The 13,425-nt window shown below is 44.8% G+C and overlaps 1 long non-coding RNA gene across 1 annotated transcript; it reads right to left on the bottom strand.

Moving 5' to 3' along the window:
• Positions 1–8,816, bottom strand: LOC135822995 (uncharacterized). The gene is made up of 5 exons (XR_010554586.1): positions 8,465–8,816; positions 6,376–6,548; positions 5,927–6,049; positions 4,478–5,122; positions 1–439 (listed from the first exon to the last, which is right to left on the bottom strand). It is a non-coding gene; the product is annotated as an uncharacterized LOC135822995 (long non-coding RNA).
• Positions 8,817–13,425: the final 4,609 nt, after the last annotated feature.

A 13,425-nucleotide genomic window follows, 5' to 3' on the forward strand; every position in this document is an offset into this window, starting at 1 on the left:
ACAAAAACTTTTGCGACGACCCCTAATGAAAACTGTACAAGCTCACGCGCCCACAGACTCGTAGTACATGCCCCGTACGGTATGACTCATCATCTCCAGAAAGGTCAACAAAACAAAACATTCCGCCATGGCCAGACCAAGCGGAGTTACACACTCTCGTGTTTATGTACTCTTGATCTCATGGACAGCTGTACAAATGTAGGACATGGTGGTGGGAGGTGCACCTCACGTGACTCACGTGACACCTAGTCACTGCATAGTTCAACCAATCAAATGTACGACACGCTGTAATATTTACTGTAGACACACAGTACATCTAAATTCAGTCACTCACAGTCAAGCCTACTGTACATACCTTCGCACTCTCGTGATCCACCAGCAACTGCACACATCCCTCATAATTGCGTTCCAGGGCTAGGTCCAACGCTGTTCTCCCTCCCTGAGTAACTCAGCAACACATCACAGGAACAACAGAAAATCAATTTTAAGAAAATTCGTTCAAATTTTACAAAAACGAAAACACAACGAAGGCCAAGGATATAATCTACAACGAGACGAAATCAATCTCTCCACAAGACGACTTACATGTACAGAACAAGTCTCTCCTTCCTCAGCAACATTGCTACTCCATGCATCCACAGCAAAAACTCCAGTTCATGCCTCGACAAATTTGAATTTGTTTTACAGATTTCTACTCGAACGAAAATATCCACGACGAGAGGAAGGCGTCCACAGCGCCTGCTCCACGTCAGGAACAACTGCATGTCTTCTGCGTACTCGTTACAATAAAAACAACCCTTCACTCCTCACTCGTTCCAACAAACACCATCAAACAGTCTACTCCTTCACACACTGATTTCGAATTCTTCAAAAATTGAACCACGGAGTGAATATGACCACGTGGCGATATTGTACGCATGATGTCATCGAGTACGGTATTGTACAACTGGTACACATTTCTGACAAGAGGAGAGGAGAGGAGAGTTGTGGTACGTACTCGTACTTGTGTGAGAGATCGAGAGAGCAAGGGGCACAGAGAGAGAGGCAGGATAGGTAGTCCATCGGCCAAGTCTCAAAATCGAAAGTCAAAAAGTATTCTTTCTAGACCAAAGAGTGGTATATTTGATAACATTTAATAACGATAGAGATTTTTACGGTACTTCTCCAGACGTTTCGTTGTTCTGAACAACATCGTCCACTGACGATGTTGTTCAGAACAACGAAACGTCTGGAGAAGTACCGTAAAAATCTCTATCGTTATTAAATGTTATCAAATATACCACTCTTTGGTCTAGAAAGAATACTTTTTGATATTACAATGAGAGTGAATAATCAACGGCTTGTCCACCAACTCTTTGAAAATCGAAAGTGGTGATGCACTGAGCTTCCAACTAAACGCGACCATACCCAGCACGTAGAGAATATATCAGAGAACACTATTCCGTTTGTTGGACGTGCCGAATTCAGTCCAGGGCGTCGATACGAAGCGTTCTTCGTCGCCGAGTTTTTTACTGTGCGCTCCATTTGAGAGTGCGCAGAGTTCTGATCGGGAGTTTTTTGAGCAGATTTTCAAATTTTTGAGGCTGTCAGCTGACAGCTGTCAACCCTAAATGGCACTTAGTATGTGACAGGCAATAGGTTTTGGTGCCTCCGTATGCCTTCTAATAAGTTCTATCTTCCTTCGTTTCACTTCGCTGCTTCGCCCACCACCTCTCAGGAGATGACAGCGTACCTGCACTAGTCAGCTCTCGCTAACCCTGTCTCTCTTTATCCGTCTTAGCGCTCGTCATTCGTGTCCTTCTGCTGGGGCGAGCTTGATACTGTTGTGTCGTAGTTTTTAGGCAATAGTGGCTGTTGTTCGCGTGACGATCAGGATTTATAGAGAAAGACGACGACTCGCCAAGTTCCCATGCAGCCACAGACGGCGTAGCAATTCTTACCGCCAACCCTTCGAGCAACGGAACCGGCCTGAGTTGGAAATCGTGTCTGTGTAATTGTGCCACGATACGGATGAAACACACAGGCTCACATGTGACGAGATGAAGATAATCTCAACAGGCTGACGGAAATCCAACAGGCTCACGGGAACGCTGCAGTTATGGTCGGAGACGCGGAGTTATTTAGTCACTGGTAAATGTTGCATCGAGTGCATGCTGCGTGCTCTAACACACTTGTAAAAATCATGAAAAAGCGAAAATAATGCAATGGTGGGGCTGAGTGGTGTTCTGTGGAGGAGACGTCGCTGTCTCAGTATTCAACGCCGGACCCTGTATTTCAAGTCTGTGGTCATGCTCGATCATAAGTTCCTGTATGGCTCCAGTGCCTTCTCAGCATTGTTGGCGGGTAAGCACCTGGATCGTGTCCAAGTACTGCGGCTCTGGTGGCTTGAGGGATGTACGGGTGCTCGCCGTGCACCCCTGCCGGCAATCTGCTAGTGAAGCTTGGTACCTACTGTGTCCGGGAGATTTTCATCCAGAAGCTGATCTTCCTAGGCTGGAGCTGCTGCTATTCCTGTGCTAGCCCTCAACCACTGGCGCTCCTACTCGGCTCCAGTGTGGGCCATTAACCACCCTGCCCGATTTCGCACTGTTGCTATTCCACACCGTCAGCATTAACTCTGAGGTCAGACCTTGATCCCTCCCACCATATGCTATCTGTCTGTCTGCCTCTCTCTCACACACAGATGTGCACGCATACACACAAACACACACGCACACACAGTGACACAAACATACACATAGCCAACTTCTCTGTGTTTGGTGATCATCATCTGTTTTCTGATGTGCAAGCTCACCTCTGATGCCGATTACTTCCTTGCTTAGACCCGGTCTGCTATTACAGTATTAGACCAGTCTGCTCTCCCTTCACTCGCTTGTAAATCCTACTTGGAGCAGTAAGGTTGTGTCACTGCTCCTACTGATGTCATTGTTGTGAAAGCAATATCATCGCCATTGGTGGTAATTTTCCACCGTGCATGAATCATTAACAATCATCATCTATGTGTCACGGCCTAACCATCCTCGTAACTCCCCTCATCGTGACTAGTGCTGTACCGTTGAAACCTACTTTGCTTCAGTGTATATTCGCTCCAAAGCTCTTGTTTTGTTGCATAGTGATCTGACGCAGTGTGCTATAGCCTATCGGGTAATATGGATAAGATTAGTACAGTCGGCATCGCCTATCGAGTGACCAGGTACATGTATAAGGATACTAGTACATGTATACTGGCTTAATGATATCGGAACACAAATAGCACTATGTGTGCAATATTCCTTTCTAAGCTCACGCTGTGCGGTGCAGATAGGTCATGTGTCGTTGCCAACTTGCTGCATGTGCATGTGCAGCAGGAAGGCACCACATGTCGACTACTACTTATACTGTACAGCATTGTGTGCTTACATGCATCTACGGCCTTGTGGATGCAATTGAGTCTCACATACATGTACATGAAATATTGCTTGTAGTGCGGCATCAGGTGTTAACATACAATGGCTAAATATTTTTCTCGCAATAATGACCGTATTCACTACAAGTGTGTTTATGTCCAGAGCCAACTCAAGTCCTGTATTATTTATGACCATGACAACAAGACTTCCGGGCTGAAATTTTTCTATGACAGGCATGAACACTTGCCTTACAATTGTTCGTGATTGTACGAAGTACATATTCGCTGTTGCATCAATTTTGCACCATTTACATGGTAGTGCCACTAGTGGTATCACCTGCATGCGTATTGAGTCAAACAAGGTTACCTCTGTATAATTATGCTTATCGTGGCTATCAAGAGCTTCGATGTAAATTCCCAGCTGACGAATGGTGTCCAGCTTGTGTTCAGCTCAGCTGGCACTCACAACTCCTAATAATTGCGTTCTAGACGCCAGATGAGATGTTTCAGCTACAATGTAGACAAAACGTCCGTGTTCAAGAAAGCCGTCACTTCATCTTCTGTCCATCCTCAATAGCACGTTCAAGCAAATACGTCTGAAACACAGTAGCGACAATCCGACAGCGGCGACACGCCATCTTCTCCGAATGAGCTTCTACCGTTCTAATTCAGATTCCCCCAAAAATGTCAAAATAAATAATAGATTTCCGCCAAGCTCGCTAGAATCTTGCGAACCGTCAACATGCAGGCATTTCAAGTGTTCGAGCGTGCGTAGATTCTGCTCAGCGGCTCAAGAACATTCGCCAAGCGAAAAAAAGTCGATGAGAAAGATGTAATGGTGGACGAAATTACGAAAATCGGAAGAAGGTATTCGACCCAGTTCGACTGTCCTGGACTGGATTGGCAACGTCCAACAAACGGATTCGTATTCTATGGGGTCTCATGAGCTAGTGTGCCAAAGGGCGTTTAGTTGGAGCTTCAGTGCATCACCTTCGCCGAAAGAGGCCCTTTCTGAGATTTGGCCGATGGACTAAGGTGAGAAGGACGAGTAGAAACTGTTCACTTCACAACAACACACAATCAAATACTTACACCGTCACGCAGTGTGGTATCCAAGGTGACACCGTCACTGTCATGTGACAGCATCACCTTGACAACGTTGATCTTGTTCCAGCGGACTGCCTCGTGAAGTGGAGTCCGTCGGAACTGTAGAGAAAGAGAGAATGTGATGAGTATTGCTATACAACCATTACACTAACTACTACAACCACACACCGACACAGACCTGGACAACTAGAACAAACGCATCAACACACACACACATACACACACACACACACACACACACACTCACATGTGCGCTCGCACACACTCACATGTGCGCTCGCACACACTCACACACATACGCACGGGCGCACATACACATACACACGCACATGCACACACACATCGTCATGCACATACATGTACACACATGCAGATGTACATACACACGTGGACATACAAATGGAAGGACACACATGCAGAAGCAATGAACAGATTGTCTTACAGACAGACAGATAGACATGTAGGATCATACAAACTGAGAATTCAGTTGAGACAACCAGACTCTAAACTATCACTAGTTCTTACCCAGCTGCTGTCCTGCGCATTGACATCAGCTCCACGTCCGATGAGAATATTTGCTAGTCGATCATTTCCACGCATTGCACAGAGGTGCAGTAGTGTCCGGTCGAACTGTACACACACACACACGCACGCACGCACGCACGCACGCACGCACGCACGCACGCACGCACACACACACACATACAGACATACACAGACACACACGCACGCGCACACACACACACACACGCACACACACACACGCACGCACGCGCATACACACACACACAACACACACGCGCACATATACACACACATACACACACAGGCACATTCGCGCACGCACGCGCACACACACACACACACACACGCACACACACACACACACACATACTGGCACAAGCGTGCACCCACACACACAGACACACATATACATACACACATGCACACACACACACACAGGCACATGCATGCACGCACACACACACACACACACACACACACACACACACACACACACACACAGGCACATGCGCGCACGCACACACACAGGCACATGCGTGCACGCACACACACACACGCACACACACATACACACGCACACACATGCATGCACACACACATGCATGCACACACACACGCATGCACAGACACACGCATGCGCACGCACACAAACACACACGTGACAGACACACACACGTGACAGACACACAGTAAGTTGTACATCCCAATTACGCGAAGTCGTGGGGCATGTGGACAGACGGATGCATTTTACAGTGCAGGGATACAGAAACACAGGAGCGAAGCATCAGACAGACAGACAGACAGACAGACAACAGACACACACACACACACACAGACAGACATACAGAACAACCATGACAAACCTGAACAGTGCTGAGTCTTGTAACAATCAAGAACACAACAACTTACTTGAGTTTCGTCTTGCTCATCCATCTCTACACTATGTACACTAAATATGTAGTGTACAATAGTGTAGAGGATGTCATCACGAAGATGCTGACCCTCAAAGCAGATCACAAGAATGAGCATTGTCTGTGTGATATACAAAACAGAAAAAACGATTTGACAATTACAAAAACGACAGCAACAATACTCTCAGTACAATGCCATCAGGAGTTAGGAAACCTACTGATTGACCTCAGGGGTCAGCGATCCAAACCAGACAAATTGGCATAACTTTATTCCAGCTTGAGAGAAGCTTGCAGCAATTGCACATCTTGTAAAGTTATGTCACATCAACGATTCCCACTGGCCAACAATCACTTGACAATGGTACAGACAAGAAGACCAGGTGTCACAGAAAACTCCCCCCCCCCCCCCCCCCACACACACACACTGTACAGCAACACTCTACTTACTCCCATTGAGTAGCAGCGTGTCCGTGGGTATGATGGTGGTTTCCATGTCACTTTACGTGATGTGGAGGACAATTGCGGCTGCTCAGGAGGCACAGCAGCCTGAAGACTTTCCAGTGTGGCACCCCGTCGCCGTACCTCCTGAGAAAAGCCTTCGACTTCTTGACTGGACATGTCTGTACAGGAACAATGCGTACGCAACACAGACAGACAGACAGACAGACAGACACAGATGGACAGACAGACAGACAGACAGACAGACAGACAGACAGACAGACAGACAGACAGACAGACAGACAGACAGACAGACTGCCACACACATGCACACACGACACAGATAATCACACATGCACACACAAACACACACACACACACAAGATGGACACACAGACAGACAGACAGACATAGAGAGAACAGACAGACAGGCAGACTGCCCCACACATGCACACACACGACACAGATACACACAGACACACACACATGCACAAGCACATGCACACACACACACACACAGACAAACGCAGATGGACAGACAGATACAAACAGACGGACAGATACACATACAGATGGACAGACAAGGGGACAGAAAATAAGAGGTAAGAAAGACAACAAGTACTCCCATACTATGACATACACAATGATCCAAACAACATTGATCTCACATGTCAATACTTGCATCTACACTGATGCGTACGCACACACACATACACACTCATCATGACGTCATAACCAACACCATATTTAGAGTGGAATAACCTTTGATCCCACGTCCACGGACATGCAGCTACGTCAGTCAATGACTGTGTCAGTAGCTGAAAAAGGTGAAGACGATCAATGAATGACATCACGGGGACATCTTCACAACACACTGCAACACAATGCAATTTACCTGTCTCAGCAAAACCACAGAAACCACCGACAAATGTTACACCTCATTACTACAACTGCCTACGACAACTATCAACGAAAGAATACTGCTCTCCACCTCAAACAACTCCAACTCTCGTACCGTTGACAACAAAGAAGAAAACGCCAGTTCGAAGAAAGGTCTCCACACAAAATGAATGGAACAACTTCAACTTCAACTTGACAAGCACGAACAGTTACAACAGCAAACACTTGATATTTGAACAATCTTCATGTCAATCGCAACTAGAAATATCTATACATCCTCTTGCTCGTCAAGTCTACCTTCGTTACAAAGAACTGAAATGTACTTCATCTACAAGAGGTCAATCAGTAGGTCCCTGAATGGCCGTCACGTTGCGACACGAGACAAGGACAAAGGTGGAGACCAACGAGACGACAGTACTAACGAAAATATGGGAAGTAAACGAAGAGAAAGAGATGGAGTGCCACCATTTGTAACTTACATTCCTTGTTGGAGAAACGTTGATGACAGTGAAAACGATCTACTTTTCTCTTCTTTCTCGCTAAGTGTAGGAAACATGATGAACTTCTCTGGTCTATTGAGAGTTCTGAAAATGGTCTATTCAGTTTCTAACTTGCCATACGGATAAAGTCACCGTTGAACTTCTCATAGATAAGCACGGCTACAGTTAGTGAGTCTAAAGGAAAGAGCTGAATTGAAGAAAGTCATCCTTGCCGTTTTGTTGAACGTTGTCTTCAAGTAGCAGTGAAGAGAAGAGAAGAAACTTGACGTGGAAGTCCGGAGGGCTTACACCTGCAAAAAGGTATTCAGCTGATCGACGGAATGGTGCAGCGAAGGAGTAACTCACTGTTTGAACTTTGGACTTTGATCTACAGGTCATGAACCGCTACTGAACGATCCACAGTTGCTGACTAGACCGATAAGATGTAGCACTCAGTACGAGAACAAGGTCCGGGAGTGAATCGAATGATTCAGTCGCTAACGTGAGCAAATACACCCATTGGCCATTATGTCAACCAGGTCAGTTAGTACCTGGCGGACTTCCACCAAGCATGAGCACACACGCTAGCTCTCAACCGTGTCACTCAGCCTGATGACCTAGCTCTGGAGTAGGCATAGTCACAATGTGCAATATCAGTGATACTATTGCTGTAGGGGATTTCAAATAGACCTATAGCACATGATTGTATTTTTACTTACTGAGAGAGTTGTCCGTTCCTTTAAAGATCTTCTTCAAACGTTGGCTGAGTGGGCTGACTGGAATAAGTAGGTCGTTGAGATAAGGAGAGCGTTATGCTGAACTTGTTATTCACTGAGAGAGCATTATGCTGAACTTGTTATTCACTGAGAGAGCGTTGTGCAGAACTTGTTATTCATTGAGAGAGCGTTGTGCTGAACTTGTTACTCTCTGAGAGAGCGTTGTAGCCACTACAGACTGATTAGTAGTTGAGAGAAAGAGTAACAATGACTAGAAAGGATAATGCACGACTAACAAAGGTAGGTCAGAGGGACTGTTCAACAACACTAGAAGACGTTTGAAACAAAAGAGAAAGGCAGGTAGACGAAAACGGACAACTGGACTGTGCCTTGAGAAATGGATGACGGAGCGGTGCTGACCAAAGCGATGTGATCTGATGTTTGAACGAATCGTGCATCACATGCATGTGGTAAATGGCAGGACATGCTCACTGTCTGGCAGACCACGGACGGCCATCTACTCATACATTACTAGTGATACTGCTTTAGCTTTGTGGCTGTGTGCCTTAGCGCGAACTCAGGCATCTTTTGTTCGCAGCATTGCGTGTGTGCGTGTGTCATTGTGTTGTCACGTGATATGCTACACGTCTGCACGATGTCGTCCCGCTCTGCACAGACCGAGACCATAAAAATGTGTTGTTTACCTAGTCATTGGTGACAAGAATCACATTCACACATGTAGACTACACACATAATGGGGGACCTACCCCATTACCACAAAGCAACACTACCTGGAACCAATCACGATTCAATGCTACGCTCTTCTCATCAAATATGGACAAAGAGCTGATGACATCATGTCTTAGAGCACAGTCCCATTCAGACCAGGGTGGTGTTGGTGTTGTCAATCTGATTGTCGTAAAATTCTATTTCATAACTGGTTGTTGCTAAAAACATGTCACCATAATGGCATGGCGGCTCTGAGCAACTTGACAATGACAATGCAGACACTGTACTCGTAGTGAGTTGCTTGAGTGTGGTCTTGTGTGTGGTACGTCTTGTGTGTGGTTTGGTGTAGTATTCAGCAACAGACTGTACATTCGGGTGTTCGTGCGTGAGCAGGTCTACTGTATGTGTAAGCATGCAATGGTGTGTTGGAACCTTGGACTTGGAGGGCTGTTGCTGTTGTTGTTGCTGTCTTTTCCTCTGGCATGTGAATGTGCGTGAAAATCATACTGTAGTATGTTTATTTTGCCAGTAAAAAGGGCTAAAGTAATTCCACCTCCACCAAACACGCTCTCTGGCCAACCTCACACACCAGCAACATGAATCCAAGGCTTTTGGAGAAGAGCGCGTTCGGTGGATGTGGAATAACTTTATAGATAAACAAGCCGAAAGCTGCTGCTTGTCCTTTAAGAACGTAAAAAGTTTGTCCTAGTAAACAAATACATCATAACGTAACAAGGTTTGTCCTAGGAGACTCCCTTCGATAGGCATCTATTTGCCTCTGGAGGATCCGTGATAGGCCTTGACGGATTATGCTAGCATAATTTTTCGCATAATTCCTACCAAAATCGAATAATCGCGTAATTCGAGGCAAATTGCATACGAATCGCATAAATTGGAATAATCCGCCTGTTCGCATCAAATTCCATACAGTTTTACATGTTCTACAAGTACAAGTACAAGTTGATGCACCAGGAAGTCGTAGGTTTACGACTCCCTAACATGTCCAGTCCACTACAATCAGTGACGGTCGTAGCTAGGTCGGACGGTGCGTTGACCCCGTTGAACTTTTGCTACTATAGTACAGCGCCCTCTACAAAAAATTCCCCTGTTATTTTGAACACAACCATTATACATGTACATTAGCAGCATATGTGAGCATAATGCGGCATAATATGTATAACTTTTAGCATAAAAATAGCATAATTCTGCAATTTTTTCAGCAATGCGAAAAGCATAATTTCACGAAAATATTAGCATAATCCGTCAAGGCCTAATCCGTGAAATATAAATCAATCAATAGTAAACAAATACAGCATAACGTAAAAAGGTTTGTCCTAGTAAACAAATACAGCATAACGTAAAAAGGTTTGTCCTAGTAAACAAATACAGCATAACGTAAAAAGGTTTGTCCTAGTAAACAAATACAGCATAACGTAAAAAGGTTTGTCCTAGTAAACAAATACAGCATAACGTAAAAAGGTTTGTCCTAGTAAACAAATACAGCATAACGTAAAAAGGTTTGTCCTAGTAAACAAATACAGCATAACGTAAAAAGGTTTGTCCTAGTAAACAAATACAGCATAACGTAAAAAGGTTTGTCCTAGTAAACAAATACAGCATAACGTAAAAAGGTTTGTCCTAGTAAACAAATACAGCATAACGTAAAAAGGTTTGTCCTAGTAAACAAATACAGCATAACGTTAGAAGTTGTACTTAAGACTACAGACTGTACTTTGTACTTGTACAGAGTTTTCCCTTCAATCGTCGTGACGTCATTACACATAACACTAGACATAACAACCCAGTGGCATTGAGTTCAGAATGGAAACTTTTACCAATAGAATACACAGTCTTGAGATACAGAGCCAGCTCCTGAATGATGGTATGGTCCCAGGTCGGTTACAGGGACACTCATTTGCCAATACCCAATTTCAGTACAATGGGAGTATGCATCTCTAGCTCTGTGCGGTATCATATGTGGTAGTTCCAGCTACACATTGGGCCTCCAGCCACAGACACAGACACCACATTTGCAGCGGATCACGTTAGAAAATCATTTCCTTCTTACATGACTTGTAGAAAATGACATCTTGTTTGAGATTTTCCACATTTCCACTATGAGACGAACAGCAGTGTAAAATACAGACTCCACTGTATGTCGACTATGCTACACATCAACACTGTCTAACTGCATCGTCACACAATCAACCACTACATTGACTAAGAGTGATCACGTGACATTCATGGACATCATCATTGCTATCATTTACAAAGCTACATAGAACACAGAAACGCAGTGCATGATATCACGTGACGGAGACTGGCTCAGTCACAGTCAATGACTTACATGCAGATTAAACAGTCTAACATTGATTGATTGATTGATTGATTGATTGATTGATTTTTATTTCACGGATCCTCCAGAGGCAAATAGATGCCTATCGAAGGGAGTCTCCTAAGTAAGTATGGAAAAATTAATGAGAAAGTATGTTCGTAAGGGAGAAGAGGTAGAAGATACATTAGAATATAGAGTACATAAGAAGTAAATTCAGTACTTCGGGTAGTACATTGCATGCTAATCATAATGAGAATTAGAAAAGCAGCATTGCGGACTACTATAACTGACATATACACAAACTATTGAAACTATCATAGATGTGGTTAGCCTAGACACAAAAGTCAGGAATACCTTTCAAAGAAAACATTGATTGCGAATGATACCAACAGCAACTTCTGCTCAGCAGTAGGCATGTGCAGATAATTCCGGAAGACAAATTGGCAGAATTCGGTACTTTTTCTGGTAAGTTTCATGCATGTTTGGTATGTGGATATAGAAATGGAGCAGAATTCAAGGAATTGTCCACCATAAGGTTTGCATGGTTATGCCAATTTCACTGCTTTTCGAGCAGAATCTGCCAATGCCTACTCAGCAACATGGCCAAACATTCTCTTTGGAAAAAGTTTTCTAAATTCCTTCATCGTTAGTACGTAGAAGTAGTTTTTTAAAAGTTTTTTAAAGTTTTGTTCTCACTAAGATCTGTGTTGAGATGATTAGTCGGCACCGTTATGTACGGAGAGTCCCATAAGACGGCGACGGGAGCCTCGCAGACGCATGTCCACGGCGCTGAAAATGACGAACTGAGTGCGCACGAGTACCCAAGCCATCATGGCAGAGAAGGGCTTCTCCTATTTCGCTGCTTTAAGGGGGCAGCCTACCCATAAATTTCATATGGCATTCAATTGACCGTAACTTTGGTGTTTTTCAGTGGATTTGAGTGAAATTTTGACCACACACTCCTGCCACTATGCTGGCCCTCAGGACATGATTTACAAGTTCTTGCGCCTCACTGACAGGCTTTCCAGGCCGGAAAAACTCAATTTTCCGGCATAGTGCCACGGTGTGCGAGCCACCCAGGAGCCAAACAAATGCATTTACATTTTTTCACATTTTCGTGCCCATTCTGTCCGTGCGCGGGACTCAAACCTAAAACAAGTCCAGAAGCAGCCATGGGTGGTGGGGTAGGGCCCCTCAACGTGGCCCTGGAATCTGTCACAACGGAACGAGTGGGCGTTCTCTCGCGGACTCCCACAGACCCAAGTCAATTTTTGAATTTTTTAGGTTTAGGGTGTGCTACGAGGTCGTACCTTTGATACAACATCCAGTGCTGGGACCTCCACAGCAAGCCATTTCCACAGCGCTGCACACCAAATCCAGGATGCCCTCAGAAACCGGCAAAGACTGCCACTCACGTTTCACTACTGCCTAGTACTGAATCCTACCTGACTTCTTGACACGACTCAAACTTGCCAAAGTCACTAAATCAACGTCAACTACAATAATCAAGCCACATATCTGCAACGTCACGAGGGTGCTGGCAAAAGTCCTGCTGCACGGCGGCGGGCTTCGCCCGCCGCCGTGCAGCCCAATACGTGGTTTTTTAACGTGATTTTTTGCACTTTTTTGGACTTGGGGCAAAATTCTGCACACTTTCGCGTGTTTCCATAATACGACAAGTTGCGCACGGTCTGCTCACATTCAAATACAGTGCTGCCAACAAATGACAGCGTGCAACAAAAAAATCTTTCCTTGCAAGGGCACATTTTCGGCCATAACTCTTGAACGGCTGGTCAGATCAGGACAACATTTTCAGAGAATTTGCAGCTATTTATGCTCTTTCAACTGATGTAGCACTCGATATGAATTTACAAAATCGACTTTTCAGCAAATTTTTGGG

The sequence above is a fragment of the Sycon ciliatum genome, chromosome 8 (genome assembly GCF_964019385.1).
Source record: "Sycon ciliatum chromosome 8, ocSycCili1.1, whole genome shotgun sequence".
Taxonomy (NCBI): Eukaryota; Metazoa; Porifera; class Calcarea; order Leucosolenida; family Sycettidae; genus Sycon; species Sycon ciliatum.